Source organism: Saccopteryx leptura, chromosome X, assembly GCF_036850995.1.
Source record: "Saccopteryx leptura isolate mSacLep1 chromosome X, mSacLep1_pri_phased_curated, whole genome shotgun sequence".
Classification (NCBI taxonomy): domain Eukaryota; kingdom Metazoa; phylum Chordata; class Mammalia; order Chiroptera; family Emballonuridae; genus Saccopteryx; species Saccopteryx leptura.
The window spans coordinates 35,450,022-35,469,750 of record NC_089516.1 but is presented as its reverse complement, the minus strand read 5'-3'; the positions used below and the strand labels follow the sequence as shown (position 1 = coordinate 35,469,750).

At 47.2% G+C, this 19,729-nt stretch overlaps 1 long non-coding RNA gene and 1 pseudogene across 1 annotated transcript; both read right to left on the bottom strand.

The window, feature by feature from the left end:
• Positions 1-431: 431 nt before the first annotated feature.
• On the bottom strand, positions 432-11,914 carry LOC136386291 (urotensin-2 receptor-like; annotated as a pseudogene).
• A 1,749-nt stretch (positions 11,915-13,663) lies between these two features.
• On the bottom strand, positions 13,664-19,713 carry LOC136385693 (uncharacterized). The gene is made up of 3 exons (XR_010747859.1): positions 19,258-19,713; positions 17,933-18,008; positions 13,664-13,877 (listed from the first exon to the last, which is right to left on the bottom strand). It is a non-coding gene; the product is annotated as an uncharacterized lncRNA (long non-coding RNA).
• Between the last annotated feature and the right edge of the window lie 16 nt (positions 19,714-19,729).

The following is a 19,729-nucleotide window of genomic DNA, read 5'->3' as shown; positions in this document are numbered from 1 at the left end:
ACAAGGGTTGGTGGGGTTAGTCTCTGCTGTCCATGAGGGTGTGTCTGCTGGGACTGCAGGCTTCAACTGGCTATGATGGACCCAGGTGGGCATGCTTTCTACCTTGACTCAGTGGGAGTGGTCAGGAACCCGGTGTGTGGACCCATCCACGGGGGAGTCAGTCCTTGGGTGGTGAACTTCTTTACCCAGACTGAGTCACCAGGCTAGAAAGGATGTACCAAATCTCCTGGCAGTGTTGAAAGTGCCTCTCAGACAGTATTTTGAACAGCCTGCTGAGTAATTAGGAGACCCTGTAAGCACTGGAGGCTGGGACACTCAGGGACAGACCCCCCCCCAGGGTCCTCCTGGGACAGGCTGATGCACTCAGTGACCTGCTGACAGCTGGAGGACAGCAAACTGACAAAGGCATACTGGGAGTGGTAGGGGCACTGTCAGAAGTCTTGGGTGCCCATGGGCCCACTGGCACTCCTGCTGCCGGGTGAGCGCCAGCGGAAGTCACAGTAGTTCTTCATTAGCAGTGTGTAGAGAAAGGGGTCGATGCAGATGTTGCCATAGGTGAGGCAAGTGATCAGGTAGTTGATGATGCGTGATCTGTGGGGTGTGAGCGGCTAGGCACCAAGGTACTGGGCCAGTAGCTGCTATATCCCGAAGGGCATGAAGCATGCCCAGAAATGCAGCACAATGCCCAGGATGAGGTGCAGCACTTTGGGGTTGGGCTGCCGCTGCGTCTATGGGAAGGAGACCTTCTGTGACAGCCAGTAGGCCCAGGCCAGCTGCATGTAGAGTAGCCCGATGACCATGGCAGGCCCCACAATGCTGGTCCGAAAGAGCAGTGTCAGGTAAACACGGTAGGTGCTCTGGCCCCAGGCCAGCAGGCAGAGGCTCTTGTGTTCCCTGTGGACCAGCCGAATACCCAGCATCATGGGCAGCACCAGCAGCAGCACCAGCAGCCAAGTACCAAGAGCCAGGACCTTGCGATAGCCATTAGAGTGCTGTATGGTGTCTAGCGTCCTCAGCACTGCAGCATAGCATTCACTGCTCATGACAGTCAGGGTGAAGATGGTAGCATGTATGGTCAGGAAGTCCAGGCTAAAGAGGACACGGCAACCCATGTCTCCAAAGTGCCATTTCTTGGTGATGTGTAGGTGGTCACAATGAAAAGGATGCTGAGCAGGTAGAGCAGGTCATCCAGCACCAGGTTGACAACATAGATGTACATAGAGGCTGAGGTTCACAGGAAGCAGCACACGTTGCCCGCCACACTCACCACGCCCATGACCAAGAGCACTGCTCCAATGGCACCCGTGGCCACCGGGTCCTCCAGGGAGCTGGGTTCCATCAGGCTGGCCCACGAGCTATTGAGGGATGCGTTGGTGCGGCTGCATGGTTTGAGCACAGAGCTGCCTGTCATAGCTAGCATAGGGAACCTGCTTGCAGGCTCTGGGCTCAGAGCCATCTCTGCTGCCTCAAGTTGGACTTAAGGCTGGGGTGTTGCTGTGACAGGGACATCTGTGGGTGACAAGCCTGTCCTTAGTCACCGTGCAGCAGGTCGAGCTCCTGCAACCACACTTCTGCAAAACTTTCGCCTTGCTCTGTACTGAGCAAACAAAAGAGGGCCAAGCTCTGTATGACCGGGTCCTGGTCGTCGCCACCGCCTGCCCAGCTGCCGGTTAGGATTGCACCAAAGGCCCACGTGGATATTAATTAACTGGAGAGCAGGTGCCAGGAAAGGGGTCGCTGAGGGGCGCACCAGGAGGAGCCTGCGCTGGATTGAACATAAGATAGGATTGAAGGGAAGACAGTGCTGTTGGCACTGGAGGGGCGAGAGGGGGTGCACCTCGCCAAAAGGAGGGCCACTTTTCACCAGTTTTTAAAAACAAATTTGGTTAAAGTTTCCTTTACGATTCGATTCATGCATTCTACCCACCCTGAACTTTGGGGCCTGTAGGCACAATGTAATTTCCAATTAATATTGAGTGCCTTTCCCACTAGGTGTGAGATCTTGGATATAAATGCAGGCCCATTATTACAATGGGCAAGCTAAACCTGGAAAGAATTTCATATAGCAATTTCTTAACAACTGTTATTGCAGTCTCATTTCTAGTAGGAAAAGCTTCTACCTATTTGTCAATTACTTTAGTAAAATCTATTTCTAAATGTTCTGCTGGGAAAGTTCTTCTCTCTCTCGTTCTCTTAATAATTTCTTTTACTTTGCTTAGTATTTATTTGGGCACAGACTAAACCATTGGACATTATGCCTTCTGAAATAGAGTCTAAGTCTGGCTTTTCTAATTATTTCTTATGCTTAATCATCCCTTTCCTCCTGGCAAAATCTTTTTCTAATTGGTTTTGAATAAAACTTTGGCAAAAAGGGTTCTAGTAAAGTCTCTAAAATTTCCTAAAACCCCACTGGTTTTAGGGCTACCTTATTGGTAGTATCATCAGCTGCTTGGTTTTTCTTGAGTTTCTAGGGAATCCCCCTCTTTTGGTGCCCTGGATAGTGGATGAAGGCCACTATTTCAGGGGAGCAGGCTCCTGCATTGTTGGGGTGAGGATTTGAGCCTCACCTTTGTTAGTTCTTAAGCCTTCTCCTGATGGCCCCTCTTCGAATGTGCCTGTCTTAGGTTGTTGCTGCCTTCCAGAATCTTACCCGTCTTTGGCTAACTAGCCATCCTAGGGGCCAAACAGAGTTATGTGATTGAGGGAGGAGCAATATCCCTTGCAAAATGCTTAGTTTTATTAATTTTATAGCAGCTGATGATGCTATCTTTAAAAAAATTTATAATATTGTACATTTCCTTTCTAATTTCTAGAGCTGAATGTTATGTAAACGCTAAGTTGACTATCTTAGTATCTTCTGGCACTCTAGTTCTAGAGGGGCATAGACTCTGTAAGTTTTCCATAGTTTAAGAAAGCTGTAGGGGTCTTCTGAGGATGCTGTACAACTTCTGACACATTAGATAAATTTATGGTTCTTTTTCTTAGTATTTTCTCTGATCCTGGCTAAAAGAAACTGGTGGAAAGTGCTCAAGATTTCCTCACTTGCTTGGGTGCTTGAGTCCTGCTTAGGCCAGGCAACCAGAAACACTTTCTCAGAGTGGTTTTGGTTGCTTAGGTGGGGCAGCATATGTATCATACAGATTCTAACACTCCTGTTAAGGTTCGAGGCTTCCCCGAGAAAGGGGATTCTGAGCTTTCTAATTCTATAGGTCCCTTGGCAAAAAAGTATTTAAACTATTTTCTATTACATCTATGCCTCAAATTCTAAAGATCTAGTTAAAAGCACCAATTGAAATGACCAATATTTCATTAAATAAATCTTATACTCTACTTAATCACAGATTCCCTTTTACATTCCAAGATAACATACCTTATTTATGTTGTAACTTTATGCACCCTAACATAATGTCTAAAAAGCTAAAGAGAAGCAGATTTCTGTTCACATCCTTTAGCCTTTTTAATCTGGGCTTAAAACTTAAATGTTTCCTACTACCACAATTAGTCATCTATTTTCTGTTTTCTCCTTTCCACCTATTATGTTGAGAATTCTACTGTTAATCCAATCAATAGTAATATTTGTCACCTTATCATAGTACCTCGATATTTTTAGCTTAAGCCTAGACAGGAAAAACAGGGCTAAAATTGAAGTCCCTCGCTAGGTGGTGCACCCTTCCCTGGGCCATTGTTCCTACAGGAGTTGCCACTGGATTACAGGGACCTACGTGTTTGTTCACATCGGCCCTATGGCACTCTCAATCCTATTGTTTTCCTGTTGCTGGAAGAGCGGGTTCTTAATTGTTTGTTACAGCAGAAAATAAAACTGAACTGCTTTCTACTCTCGTCTGAGTTTGTTTTCAGTTACTGGGCCTCCGCATGTTCTTGCCTTTGTCCCTAGTTTGGAGGGGAGGATGTGGGATTCAGTTTTTGTTGGAAATTGAAGACAATTTAGGAAATGGAAGATGATAGATACATGAATTACAACTGCCCTTTTGCTGTTCCCCTTGGCTGCCTGACCCCACCCTTAATTACCAGACAATCACCCCTGGGACAAAGGAATTCCAGGAATCTGCTCAACCTGCCCCAAGAAGGAGCATTCCAGAAAGCTGAAATCCTAAAACCGTAAAAGGGAACATACCAGAACCTTTGACTCCGTATCCTCTCAGGCTCTCCCAAACACTATATAATTCGCCCCTAGTCTGTAACCAACACTCTTCTCCCTGGGAGAAGTGCCCGGCAGGGTTCCTTTCTTCTTTTCAATAAAGCCTGTTACTCTGGTCTTATCGAACTCCCATGGATTCCAACAGAAGAAAATGAAAATGCATTGCGTCATGTCATTCAGCATTACTAATTGTCAGTATTATGGATTATGTTCTTAGTTTTATACTTGCATTTATATATTAAATGCACAATAGTGACATATAAAGTGTAGTTTTCGCACATTCAGGATTAAGGTTTTTTCTGAACTAGATTCATTTAACATATGAGCTTTTTCCTTTTTCTAAAAAAAAATAAATACATGCCATTAGACCCATAAAAATTACAGTAATGGAATTGTTAGACATTTAATGTTGCCATTTTTCCTTACTGTAAATAATGATTCGATGGAATTCTATATGGTTTTGCCTGAATGATTATTTCCTCAAGACTCATTCCAGAAGGTAGTATTACTGAGTTAGAAATGTATGTTTCTGTTTATTGTTGAAGGCTGTTGGTCTACACTACACAGCTGTTATCCAGAAAGTGTGTCTCCCACCAGAATTCTAGTTTGCTCACGTCCTTATACCAGTAGATCTGATTTGGCCAAAAGTAAAGAAAGGAAGAAGAAAGAACAAAACTTAGTTTGCACGCGAAGATTAATCATCTCAGAAACACTAGAATTGGAATTCTGGGGCTTACTAACATTTCAGATCAGTGGAGAAGAGTGTTGAGAGGATTATTTAAGCGTCTGGGGGAGGAGTTAACTCTCTCTAATATACAGTGCCTTGTTTCCTACAACCTTGCCAAATTTGCCTATACTTTTAGCAGCCCTCCTGAGGATCCAATCAGATTTTCTACATAGGTGATCAGATTGTCTGCAGATAAGGCAGTTTTATTTTTTTCCTTTCCAATCTGGATGATTATTTGTGATTGACTTATCTCCTCATAATAAGATCGAATTTTCTTGCTTCTTTGCATACTGGCAATTTAAGATCAGGTGGAAGACTTTGTCAAATTTTACCTTGGGTGACATTTGTGTCCCCAAACCTACCCTTGAGCTTCGTTCTGGGATTCTGTTAAGTTACTTGGAAACAGTTTGGCTCTATTAGATTAGGAAATAATCTTTCCTAGCCTTGCTCTTTTAAAACATCAGAAATAGACTTTAAATTTGATGAAATATCTCTACCACATCTGTTGGCTTTGTCACCAAACATGCACTCTTATCCCCTTGGTACCAGTATCCTTAATTCCTCCTAGGCATGCGCAGTACCCTTCCCTGACCAATCAGAACACAGCTTTCCTTCAGCCATGGTGATCCCATCCACCCACTGACACCTGCAGGGGTAGATGGTGTGCAGGCAGGCATTGGACAGAAGGGAAGTCGGGGCAAGAAAGGCAAATCTCAGACAACTAAATCTTGGATAGAGCCATGCCTAAAGCCAGGTACTACCCCTTACGCTTTCAGTTACATAGACCCAGAAACTCTCCCTTTGGCTCAAGTCAGAGTGGAAATTTTGATTGTTTTGTCTTTTTTTTTTCACTTGCAATAGAAAAGTCTTGACTACTACTGAATTGAGGAACCACAGTTTTATTTATCATTTAACCAATTTTTGTGATCCCGAAACTTGGATGTCCTTTATGTAAAAGAAGAAATGAGCCTATTTTCTTGCTAAGGGATTGTCTCCCTGCTGATCAAGCCTTGTTATGGCAGAAGATGGGACAAATCTCTTTTGTAGTAAAACTCCCACGGAGCAGGGGAGGGACTGCCAGGGGCAGCTGCAGGAAAGGGACAAGGAGAAGGACCATCCCCTTCTCAATAGTGCTCCCAAATTTGGCTCAGTTTATGTGTTGTCTGTAGCTGTTCCATTGTGAATAGCATAAAAATTTGAGGAAATGCTTTTGCCATATTTCAACACTATTATTTGACTCAGGAAAGAAGTTGTTCACGTGACTGATGGATGTGTATATATGTTGTCTCAGTTTTGCCTTACTCATTCACATGAATGAAAATATCAAGAGACATTTGTGTCAGAGCCACACTGTTCATCACTTGCAAGCACAAGTTGGCTACAGACACAACAGTTTGGCAAAAGTCAACCAAAGCAGGCCTGGCCTGTGGTGGCGCAGTGGAAAAAGCGTCGACCTGGAAATGCTGAGGTCGCCGGTTCGAAACCCTGGGCTTGCCTGGTCAAGGCACATATGGGAGTTGATGCTTCCAGCTCCTCCCCCCTGTCTCTCTCTCCTCTCTAAAATGAATTAAAAAAATAAAATAAAATTTAGAAAAACCAAAAAAAAAGTCAACTAAAGCAATCTGTGAGAATCCATGAGGTCTATGAAATTTACAGTAAAGACTATTTCATATTTTACTATTATTTGTGAATTGTGTGCTACACATTCTTTATGTGGGTCAGAATTATAACAAAATTAAATTATACTAAATTTATATACATGTGTATATGCATACTTCCACTCCCCCCAATCTGCCCACACTCCAGAGAACCAGTTGTTAAACATTTACCAGCATGTCACAGCTACCAAGGGATGGTCAGGTACCACGGCAAGCCTGGGCCTACAGGGACAGGAATAGGGGTCAGTGCTACTGCATCCTGGGAAGAGCTGAGGAATGCAGCCACTCCCAGAACTGCAGGGAGTCTCAGAAAATGTGTGTGGGGGACAAATCGCCCTGGTTCTCAGTCCTCACACCTTCTGGTCTCTTGCCCGTGCCCTCCATTGGCTGAGCCCAATTGGCAGCCTGTAAAGGGAGCTTCCCGAGTAGCGACATCCACCTGGGCAGCCGACAGGGCACAGCAGAGCTGGGGAAGGTCAGTAACCAGAACAGCAGGAAGAAGGGAGGCCCAGAAATAACAGACAGGAACCTAGACATGGCCGCTGTCACTTCCTGGGCCTGAGGTGTGAGGGGTGGGCCTGGCACAAGAGGGTGAGCAGTCAGCAGCACTGATAAGGACAGCTGGGAAAGCACTGTCCCCAGGCAAGGAGGGGAAGCGTGAAGGTGAAAGAAAGTAAAATAGCCGTCATCACAGATCTTGACCCCCATAGCTCCTCGAAGTCCAGGAGCTCAAGGAGGGCACTTGGATTTGAATTGTTTAAAAAGTATTTATCACAAAATCTGAGTTTACTGTCTCTGTTCTTGCCCTCAGCTAAGATTACCTGTGAGACCTTGGGTCCTCCTCCTGTCATACCTCTCACAACAGCTAGTATGGATTATTGATCAGTGAAAACATTGTTTCTATGTTTGGTCACATAAAACCTCGGATCCCTGTTAAAAATAATCACATAGAGAAAGATAAATTCAGTGAGTAGCACTCTGCTATGGACTGAATGTTCGAGTCCTCTCCCAGCAAAATTCATATATATTGAAGCCCTGACCCCCACCAAGATGGTATTTGGAAGCGGGGCTTTGGGGATGCAATAGAGCTGAGATGAGGTCGTGAAGGCGGGGCCTGCCGTGATGAGTGACCAGCCATGAACACACTTCTCAGCATTAATCTCCGAATTTGGGGGAGACCCCTTTTCTTGGAAGTCACATGCTTCCCCATCTGATGTTTTGCTTCATCTTTGGTTTTATGTGGGGGTGGTGGGAGGGGTTGTTAGGGTGAGGCAGTAGCCCTTATTGCATGCCTGGCGCAGCACGGTTTGGGAACTGCTGTCAAGGCTGTGGGAGTGGAAAACTCTAGTTAATCTCCTGTCATGGGGAGGGGGGCTCTGTGGGCACTTGGGCACTTTCACAGCACGTCCTTGGTAAAAGTTTCTGGGTTCGCCCGAGGGAACTGGTTGGGACAGGAGCTCATTAGTACATTTTTTTTTTCAGAAATACTACTTATTCTCAGAATCCTAAATGTCTGAAGTGGATGGAGATATTTTAATACGACTCAGTTTCTCTGCGTGCCCTCCGACACTCACCATTTACCAATGGACACAGAAGTCCCACAAGGACCTGGACCAGTTCTTCCCCTCAGGGCACAGCTCTCCCAATCCTAACCGTGGTGTCCCTGCAAGGCTAAGTTGGTCACATCTTGACCCTATTTCTCTGCCACATTTGCCCCATCTTTCTGCTCCCCTCTGTCTACACTCGTTCTGCCACCCTGAACTTAGCCCATTCGGGGGCCATAGCACCAGGGGTTTTCACGCTCACTCTCTCCTCCAAGATGGAGAGGGTCTGCAGAGTGGGCCTCAGGCACAGAGAGGTACACACAGAGGAGGAGCTTCGTGAGGGGGCCAGTGTCTCCCTAGCAACGGGGTCTTAGAGAAAGGGCAGAGTAGGTGGCAGGGCTGGATTTGTGGGAACCAATCCCATGGCAGGAGCCTCCCCAAGGTCTGTGTGCGCAGGCGCTGCGTGCGGAGGGGCGGGGCTTTGCGGAGGGCCGGTCTCTTAGTGGTGAGCGCCCTGTGTGTTGGCGTTTGAGGCCCGCGAGCTGCCATGGAGGCCCCCGAGGACGAGGACAAGGAAGGCTCAGACAGTGTGGTGCGTGGTGCTGAACCACCCAGTAGCCCAGGGGGGAACCCCGTGGGCCCTGGAGACACAGGCAGTGTGGCAGGGGAGCGCGCAGCAGCTGAGGGCGCTCCCCAGGGCGAGGAGGTATCCGTGGACTCGGGGCAGGCTGCACAGGCCGCTGCCTCGGACAGACCCATGGAAAGCCGAGGGCTGGTGTTGTATCTTTTTCAAGTAGTCTCCTTTTCCCCATGGAAGTAAAGGGTGAGGGGATGGACAGGAGGTAGGGGGACACAGGAGGATGGGCAGGACAGGCTTTGCGGGCTGGTAGGAGCGGGGTAGACTTCTGTGGGTACCTAGGGGAAAATGGGGACCCAGGGTGGCCAGGGGAGCAGCTGCGGTGGCCTGGAGGCATACGGGTGGTCTGAGAGGGGCTGTGACGCAGAGGTCCTTGAAGGGTCATCCTGGAGGGTGGGCTGAGAGGCAGCCTGGGGGACGGCCGACCTCTTGACAGCATGGGGGCCTGAACCATGAAGTCTGTGTGGATGGTGCACTTTCCTTAACTCCATAAGCGCCCTCACAGTGCCTTTCCAATCCTACCTGCATGCGGAGGTAGCCCGCAGTGTCCTGAGTCAAGGTGCTGAGCCCTACCGCGGGACGGTGCATTGGGAGTTCACAGTGACTGGCAGTCTGCTGAGTGTGTAAGTTCTAGAAGGGACTCGGTGGGAGTAGCAGCAGGAGGAGGTGGGGTCAATCTCTGCTAGTCGGGCACTCGATTGGAGATGTGCAGACAGCCAAGGGTTGGTGGAGGGAGGGCCCTGGGGTCCAGGTCTGTCACAGCCTGTGGACCTCTCTAATCAAGGGGTAAGTCTAATTGCCATCTGGGGGGAAGGGCGGACCTGAGGAAGGCCAGGAATTATGGCCTCTAAAGTGATTTTCCTTTCCCCTTTAGCCAGTTAACTGCTCAAGATTCTGACCTCTTGCAAAATGCCGCTGCCTCCTTGGTCAACCGGCTAGCCATGGTGTTTCGGAACATACAGCTCTTTGAACCCCGGCCTTTTACCACATTTCAGCGCTCAAAAGGGGTCTGAGGCCACAAGGTTATCCTGTCCTGGGTAATGCATCGTTACCTTGGACCATTATTTTTGCAGTAGTTGCCACTTTACTTGTGGGGGGCCCAATTGTTTGCATGTACTGGCCCTTTGGCACTCTGCCCTCTTGTTTTGATTGATGCTTAAATATTGCCTTTGGCAGATAATAAAACTGAGCAGATACGTTGTGCCCGAGTTTCTTTCCAACATCTAGATTTTATTGCCTTTGTCTTGGGTTGGAGGGAAGGTTCTGGGGTTCAAATATTCAAGTAGTACAAGCAGTTGAAACAGTTTAGGAAATGAAGAAAATGAAAATTACTGAGTCTTCTCGTCCAGCATTAACTACTGTCAGCATTTTTTGTATTTTTCTGAAGTTGGAAATGGGGAGACAGACAGACTCCCGCATGTGCCAGAAGGGGATCCACCCGGCAGGCCCACCAGGGGTTGACGCTCCACCCACCTGGGACATTGCTCTGCCACAACCAGAGCCATTCCAGCACCTGAGGCAGAGGCCACAGAGCCATCCTCAGAGCCCGGGCCAACTTTGCTCCAATGGAGCCTTGGCTGCGGGAAGGGAAGAGAGAGACAGAGAGGAAGGAGAGGCGGAGGAGTGGAGAAGCAGATGGGTGCTTCTCCTGTGTGCCCTGGCCAGGAATCGAACCCGGGACTCCTGCATGCCAGGCCGACGCTCTACCACTGAGTCAACCTGCCAGGGCTTACTGTCAGCATTTTAAAATACATTTATACTTTTAAAGTTCTAGGTCTACATTAAATATATATAACAGTCATTGAACAAGTTAAGTTTTGCAAAGTTAGCACTAATTATTTTCCTGAAATTTTCTCATCCAACATCTGAGCCTTCACTCTGTCTAAAAATTATTCAAAAACATCTTCTTGAATGGATGCATAGAAGATGTATTATAATGTAATTGTTCAACGCTTAAATCGTACTCATTTATCCCTATTGTACATAATGTTTTAATGGGATTAGTGTTCATAGGCCTCTGCATGAATGCTTGCTTTCTTAAGATAGACTCAAGAAGGTAAAGCTACAATACAAACTAGCTCTCCAGAGACTGTGCCACCCCCACCAGAATGCTGGTTTTCCCACATCCCTGTCACTGCTGCATTTGTTTCCTGCCGTAAATAATAAATAAATAACCCAGTTTGCATGAGCATAGCAGAGAATCCAGAAATACTAGACTAAGAATTTTGTGCTTTACTGCCCTTGTTTCAGATCAGAGAAGAAAAGTGCCAGAACAACTGGTTAATTGTTTGGGGGAGAGAATGGAGGCAGTATAGTGTAGTCTTAGGAAAATATAATTTAAAACAAAATTATCTTTGTGGAGGCACTATGCGATGTACTTTACCTACATTATTATACATAATTCTCACAATAACCCCTTCAGCTAGGTACTGTTACATATTTTATAGGCTAAGAATTGAAGTTCAGAGAAGTTAAGTGACTTTCTCAAGGTCACTCAGCTAAGAAGTGGCAGAGGCAGAACTTGAATCTTGACCTGTTTGATTCAAGCACCCACTCCCTTGGCCACAGTGTCATACCAACCTGAGCACTGCCACGTGAAGCCGCCAGGAAGCTGAGAGAGTGAGTTTCCTTTTGATGGCTCTGGGGAACCTCCATGTGACTGAGGAAAAATGGAGGAATGGACAAATTCAGGAAAAGTAGAAGAGAAACGCAGGGTGCCAAGAAGCCCAATCCAGGCTTCCCAGTGCTTCCTTATTCTCCCAGGTCCTCTTACACCTTGAAACCTTATGTGACATCTTTGAAATGGATGGACAATGGTGATACCTTTTTCCCTGCCCACCCTTCCCTGTCTCCTCAACTATGAAGAGGGCTCTTTTCAGGTACTTTCAGGAGCTATGAAATCAAAAATAGAACAGCAGCTTCTGCCAACCTAGAAAAAGTCTCCACAGAGGTCGAAGGAGAAGTTTATTACTGAGTGAACATTGCACCAGAATGTGATGTACATCACAGGCAATCTGCCAAGAGATTCCAAAGGCAAACACAAATCTAACCCCTATATATAGCAAGCAGATATAACTGATTACATATATAGTCCCAAGATATACGTATTAGTCCTCAAATAAGAGGCCTTGACACCACCAGGTCTCCCACATACTTCATCTGAAATTTACCTGGCAACTGCAGTACCATATGTATCAGTACACCAGTGTTTGGACTGAATGTTTGTGGCTCCCCACACCTCCAATTCATATATCGAAGCTCAAAACCCCAAAGTGGCTGTCTTTGGAGATGTGGCCTTTTGAGAGGTAACTATGGTTAAATGAGGTACTAAACACCAGTGTCCTTATAAGAAGACATCAGAGCTTACCTGCGCTCTCCCCTCCCACTCTCCCTCCGCACGCACTGAGGAAAGGCCATGTGAGGACGTAGGAGACGGTGGCTGTATACAAACCAGGAAGAGAGTCCTCACCAGAAACTGAATTTCCTGGCACCTTGATTGTGGTTCTAGCCTCCAGAACTATAAGAAAATACATTTCTGTGGTTTAAGCACCCAGTGTGTGGTATTTTGTTAGAGCAGCCTGAGTAGACTAATTCAACTGGCTTTCTGCATGGGAAAAATAAATGTCTCGTATCTTTATGACAGGATCTAGTTTTGCAGCTTGGAGCCAGGTGCCCACTGAAGTTAGGCTTCTACCCTCCCACAGAAACTGAGTGATAGGGACACATTTTAGAGAGATGTTTCCCAGGTCGTTGAAAAGATATTTCTGGGTCATAAAGCTGGCAAGAAGCTTTAATTTTTTAACAATATTTACATGCTTTTGCCTGACTGGTGGTGGCGCTATGGATAGAGTGTCAACCTGGGACGCTGAGGATCCAGGTTCGAAATCCCAGTCACCAGCTTGAGCATAAGCTCATCCTGCTTGAGTGCAGGCTCACGACCTTGAGCATGGGATCATAGAGATGATCTCATGGTTGCTGGCTTAAGTCCAAAGGTCCCTGGCTTGAAGCCCATGATTGCTGGCTTGAGCCCAAGGTCGTTGGCTTGCGGAAGGGGTCACTGGATTGGCATGTATGAGAAGCAATCAACAAACAACTATAATTCCATCACCACTAGTTGATGCTTCTCATCTCTCTCCCTTCCTGTCTGTCTGTCTGCCTCTCTTTCTCCCTCACTAACAAAAAAATATTTACATGCTTTCAAAGAGACAGAGAAAGAATTTACAAGTTTTCTAAAGTAAATGCTTTAAGAAAGGGGAAGAAGGGGAGTGTGTCTTCAATAGGGAGAATTAAGCCTCTTACTTTTAATTTTTACATGTACTTATAGTAGCTCTAAAAATATGCACATCCTGCAAATTTGCTACACCTTTAATTAGTCTAGTAGTTCTTTTGTAGACCATCAGCTTTTCTCTGTAGGTGATCATATATGCAAAGAAGGCAGTTTTTCTTTCTTTTCACCCTTGATGCCTCTATTACTTGATTTCTCTCCTTATTGTTGGATGGATTTTTCTGCTTCTGGTAGTTTTTTATTGGATGCCAAATAATATAATTTTCCCAAGTGCTGGATATCTTTACAATCTTAGACATACAGTGTGGGGCAAAAGTAGGTTTACTGTTGTATGTGGAACACAGTTTTTTGTATTATCATTTATTAATTATTGTATTATTTGCCATACAAACAACTGTAAACCTACTTTTGCCTCACCCTGTAATTTTTTGAGCTTTGTTCTGGATGCTGCCCAGTGACTTGGAAACAGTTGGATCCTTTAGAGTCTGGTTTTGAAGATTTGCTGCATGGGCCCTTTCTGTGTAGGAGTCCTTTTTTCCCACACTACTGAGGCAGGACCCTTTTGAGGACCCGACCTGATGCCTCCGAAATTTGTGAGGTCTATCATTCTGGCCAGTGGGGACAGTCAGCAGTCCCTGCCCTGCTTGAGCACTGGGCATTGTCACCTTTCATCTCTTCAGGTGGTTCTTCCCCCGACCTCACGTAGTTTCCTCACATGCTTGTGCTGATCAGAGGTCTGTGGAATATTCCAGCGGGATCCTTTGAGGATATGCACGGTCCTCTCCCTGTGCCCCTTTCTTTCCCCCAGCTCTTTACCCCACAATCTGGGTGCCGAGAATTTCAGCTCCATGTCCTAACTCAGGGTATCTGTAGGGAAAACAGTTGTGTTAGGCTTGCTCACTTGCACTGTGCATGATTAGTGTGTGAGCACGTGGCAGACCCAGGTGGGTGACGCCTAAGTAAGGCTACGGGTGCTTGCCCTCAGGGCAGATTGCAAATGTCTTGCCAGCCACTGCAAGGGGCCATTTCGCTGTTTGTTCAACTGCTGCTGTGAGAGGTGTTTTTTCCCTGCCTGTTTGTTCATCCGCCATTGCGGGAATCTATTAAACGGGATTGGCCCAAACTTTTCGTCTCCACAGTTCATTTACCATCTGCCCGAATCCATGAACCTGCCTGGCCTCGACCATCAGCATTACATACAGCGCTGTGAGTAGGATTTTGAATAGATTGGTATGGAGCCACCAACACCCTTGAAGGATGGAATAGAGGAGTGGCTATTGTTCTCCAGCACGTGGTCTGTGTGGCTATCTTGTTGGGGGCCATGGCCTGGGTGTTTTTTGCAGCCCTGCAAGAAGAAACCAAAAGCTCTGTGCAAGACACTGCATGAGGTCAAAAGCTCCAGGATGAGCTGCTGAGTGCAGACAGTGGCTTGAACCACAACAGTTGCTGGAGAAGGAGACTCACCGAGTTCAAGAACTCCAGTGTGAGCTACAGGCTGAGAACCAATGATGGCTTGAACTAGAACCACAGATGAAGAAGGAATTGCAGGTTCAAGAACTCTAGTTTCCCTAGAAGCTGAACACTGGCACCCGCAGCTGTTAGAGAAACAACTGCAGGTTCAAGAGCTCAAGTTTCAGCTTTAGGCCAATGGTTGGCAGCCACAAGAGCCGAAGCAGTCACAGAAAGAGCTGCATTTGTGCCAGCGGAGTGGCTCCGAGTCAGTGGTGGCAAGCACTTTAGACTCCTCTGAGGAGAAGGAGGTTCAGGCTGAAACATCTGTCAGCAGACTCAGAGCCCACCGGTGTTCACCCAGAATGTAAAAACTCAGCAGCCAAAAGTGCCTCAGGGACAGGCACAACCCATTCTGCAAGTAATGGAGCACTCTGTGGTCCAGCCCTACACACAGACAGAGTTGATGCAGTTAGGGGAGAAATTCAGGCAGAAACCTACCGTGTCCCCTGGAAGCTTGGTTGCTATGACTGTAGGACATAGGGGTGGATGGCATCATGCTCTCCAGAACAAAGATGGAGAGATAAGCTGCCATTACCACACACTCCTACTTGAGGCAATGTCTTCAGGACTGCCATGACAACCCAGGAAACCATACCCTATTAGAATGAGTGATGAGCCCTGGCCAGTTAGCTCAATCGTAAGCATTGGCCTAGTGTGTGGATGTCCTGTGTTTGAGTCCCAGTCAGGGAACACAGGAGAAATGACAAACTGCTTTGCCACCTCTCCCCCTCTCCTCTCTCTCTCTCCACCCCTCTCTTTTCCCTTCCTGCAGCCATGTCTCAATTGGTTCGAGCACGTTGGCCCCAGGCACTGAGGATGGCTCCCTGGAGCCTCCACCTTGGGTGCTCAAAAAGCTTGGTTGTGAGCATGGCCCCAAATGGGCTGAGCTTTGGACCAGATGAGGGTTGCCAGCTAGATCCTGGTTGGGGCACAAGCAAAAGTTTGTCTATTTATCTTCCCTCCTCTCACTTGAAAAAGAAGGAAAAAAAAAAGAATGGGTGATGGCTGTCATTTGTATGGTTTGGCAGAATCCTGGAACTTTGCCATGGGCAGTGAGTCAGTGGCAGTCATATACTGAGCTGCAGCAGGTCCTCTGGGAACTAGGTATTAGAAATGCTGCTTTCAACTTGAGGTCCCGTGGGCCAGATGACGAAGTATTTATGGCAGAGCTGAGGGACCTTATTCTCTGTAACATCCCTTCAGCCCTTTTCAGGCCAGGGGTGGCTATCTTGAGCCCCTATGTGTGGCACCTGATGAATACTGTTACACAGACAGTGGCAGATTTGGGGGAGGTGGAGGCAGCACAAGACTGTAACACTGTGTGGGCTGCTGCCTGTGCTGCCCCCTGACTAACAAAGAGAAATGGATCTGTAAAGGTTATCTACCAACACAGAAATTGGTAGATTTGATTGTGGCCAGGACTAATAGGGAGAAACTAGATGGCAGGTCTAATAGAGTCCTATTAGAGCTTTGGCAGCAGCTTAAGCTGGAACAGAGGTTCCAGCCACTGAAAAAGTGGGGGAAGTGGGTGGCCCCAGAAGCTGCCAAGAAAATGGCTGGCGTTTGAGTTGCACAGTTGCAGGATTATATGATGGAGACAGCTATGGGAGAGGAGGATCCCCAAGACCTGTTGTTCCAGTTTGAATAGGTGGAAGGCCAAGGGATCCATCTAACAAGGACAGGAGGGGGCCAGAAGCCCCATGTGAAACTGGCAATCCACTGGTCCCCTTCTACTGTACACCAGGTGTTGAGCTTAGAAGATAATAGGTGTTCTTTTTGCAGCAGCTAAGAGAACTGTCAAGGCAGCATAGGCCTTGACCCTGCCAGGCCCTGTGAGCTGGGATATCTGGGGGGTTTGGATCGTGCTTGTGTTGAGGAACAGTGCTTATGGAAGGGCACTGATGTCCGTTATCAAAGAGCTGTTGGCTAGCTACCTGTAATGGACCTTCACCTTGAGTGATTTGCACAGACAGCTGGGCTATCTATTGTGGATTGATCATTAAGAGGTGTAATGGACTCTTGAAGCAGAGACTGCAACAACAGGGGGAGTGCACTGGCTCCCTTGCTGGATGGAAACACTGCTTGTGGACAGTATGAGAGACCCTGACGGTGGGGGGGCAGGAGGTGGCACTTGTGGAGGCCCTTCTGCACTGTGCAGCTGCTCCCATGCAGTTGCAGAGACACACCAAGGACACTCTCTGCAGTGAACATGGTCCTGAACTGTACAGGCGAGCAACCCTAAAGGAGTGTAATGTAGGGATAACAGCTGTGTTAGGCTTGCTTGTTTGCACTTTGCATGACTAATGCATGAACATGTGGCAGACCCGTGTGTGTGTGTGTGTGTGTGTAGCCTATGTAAGGCTGCGGGTGCATGCCCTCGGGGTAGATTGCAGATTGCTTGCCCACCACCTCAAGGGACCATTTTGCTGTTTGTTCACCTGCTACTGTTGAGAGGCAGTTTTCCCCTGCCTATTTGCTCATCCGCTGTTGCGAGAATCTATTAAATAGGAATGGCCCAAAGCTTCACCATCTGCCCAAATCCAATGTGACCCTGCCTGGCCTCAACCACCAGCATTACAGTGTTCATTGGACTGTGCCAGGAAACGCCCGCCTGGCAGTCAGCAGGGCAAGGGCAGGGCAGACCTCGTTTCTCATCTCCCAGAGATCGCTGACCTTTATTAATTTGATGCTGGTTTTCTTCACAGCCTGTGTTTCATATATTTCGTCTGGTTTGGGGGGTTCTTTCTAGTAAGTGACAGGCTAATCCAGTCTGTTACTCCATATGTGTGAACAAAGCCTGCCTTTGTAGAACGTGAAGTCTGACATTGTGAGCTGGAGGAAGAGAGATGCTGACAGTGGGGGTAGATGGTGGTGGTCATGATGATGACGATGAAGACTCTCACCTGGCAGCATGCAGCAGCTGTAGTGCCTATAGGGAGAGTCTCCCTTCCTTTCTTCCTCACTGCCTTCCTGCCTGTCTTTCCTTCCTTTTTGTTTCTCTTTCCTTCCCCTTTCCTTCTTCCTTCCTGTCTTCCTCCTTTACCCCACACCTCTCCCTTTCTCTTCTTCCCTTTCTTGCTTCTTTCTCCTTTTTCCTTTCTTGACTCTTATTTTTTAGAGATTAATTATCAATGAATAGAAGAGAATTCAGCTCTTTTACAACACTATCCACTCTGCTTCTGCTCCTCACCCTTCCACTATGATTCTATTACATTTTGTTCATTTCTGAAAATGTGGATACTTATTTATTAAAATATAGGGTGGGGTAAAAGTCAGTTTACAGTTGTTTGTATGGAAATAATATAAGAATTAATAAATAATAATACAAGAATTGCCTGACCTGTGGTGGCGTGGTGGATAAGGCATTGACTTGGAGTGCTGAGGTCGCTGGTTCAAAACCCTGGGCTTACCCGGTCAAGGCACATACAACAAGCAATCAGTGAACAACTGAAGTGAAGCAACGTTTTGTTCTCTCTCCTCCTCTCTCTGTAAAATCAACAAATAAAAATTTTTTAAAACATTTTTAAAGAAAACGGTGTTTCGAGTACTCACAACTGTGAACCTACTTTTGTCCCTACTGTATAATACATGGATGTTCTGGGTGATATCGCCAATGAAGGGCAAACACTGTCAGAATCAACCTTTACAGAACTCTGTGCCACTAGGGAAAAGCGTGGTGGGGAAAAAAAGAAGGTGCTGGTTTGTGGAAGGAGAGTGCTGTGGTATTTGAAATGGCCTACCTAACCTTTCTCAGTATCCAGATCAGCAGCCAGCACACCTGGCACAGGTTCCTAGAGCCATCACAACAACTCCCTTCTGCCCTGGAGGGGAGGAGATTATACAGGGTGTACACTGCAAGGATTTGAATCTGTGTGGGTATCTTTAAATTATACCCACCACAGGAAAGGATTGGAGAAAGGTGATGTCTGTGAATTACAATTTTCACCTTTTATGTTTTTGTATCATGGAATTTTTTACTTAGAGCATTTGTCAGTTTTAAAATGAAGAACCAGCCCTGGCTGGGCAGCTCAGTAGATAGAGTGTCATCCCAGCACACCAAGGTCGCAGGTTCAACCCTTGGTCAGGGCACAGATGAGAAGCAACCAATGAGTGCACAACTAAATGGAATGACTAAGTGGAACAACGAGTTGATGCTTCTTTTTCTCTTTCTTTCTCTTCCTCCCATCTCTTCCTTCTTCTCTCCTTCTCTCTCTCTCTCTCTCTCTCTCTCTCTCTCTAATCAATGGGAAAATAAATAAAGGAGCCTTTGAGTGGTGTCAGGGAGGGAATCAGGAAAGACTGATAGGTTCTGGGGTGGGGGTAATACCACTGTACCAGTGTAATGCCGGTGGCCAAGGCCAGGCAGGTTCACGTTGGATTTGGGCAGATGGCAGAGGAAATACAGAGCCAGAAAGCGGTGGGCCATTCTCATTTAATAGATTCTCAGAATGGCAGACAAGCAAACAGGCAGGGGAAAACTGCTTCTCATGGCAGCAGTCAAACAAACAGTAAAATGGCTCCTCACAGTGGCAGGCAAGTGATCAGGCAAACACCGCCCTGAGAGCAAGCACATACGCTATACACACATGGGTCAGCCAAGTGCTCATGCACTAATCATGCAAAGTGCACGCAAGCAAGCCTATCGCAGCTGTTTTCCCTACATTTCACCCCTTTAGGGTTGCTTGTCTCACAGGCTGTGGTTGCCCCGAGGGACTCTTTGCTGCTAGGATTTTACCTTCTTGGCAACCACCGGTCCGGCTCTGAGTCTGCAGACCGCAGTTGCAACCTGAGCCTCCCCTTCAGAGGCAGAGGAGTTGGAAATGCCTGCTCCCACCAAATCAGAGCCACTCCACATGCAGGAACGCAGCTCTGTCTTCCATGACCGCTTCAGCTCCTGCAGCTGCTGGCTCTCGACCTGAAGCTGACTCTCAAGCCCCTGAACCTGCAGTTGTTTCTCCAACAGCTGTCACTGCAAACGTTCAGCTTCCAAGGCAAACTGCAACTCGTGAACCCGCAATTTCTTCTCCAGGGACCACTCCAGTTCCAGGCGCCACTGGCACTCAGCCTGCATCTCACACCGCAGCTCTCAGACCCGGTCAGCCTCCCTCTCCAGCACTCGCTCCGTTCACGCAGTCACTGCTGCTCAGTGTGCAGCTCATTCTGAAGCTTTTGACCTCACTCAGCTTCTTGCACAGAGCTCTTGGTTT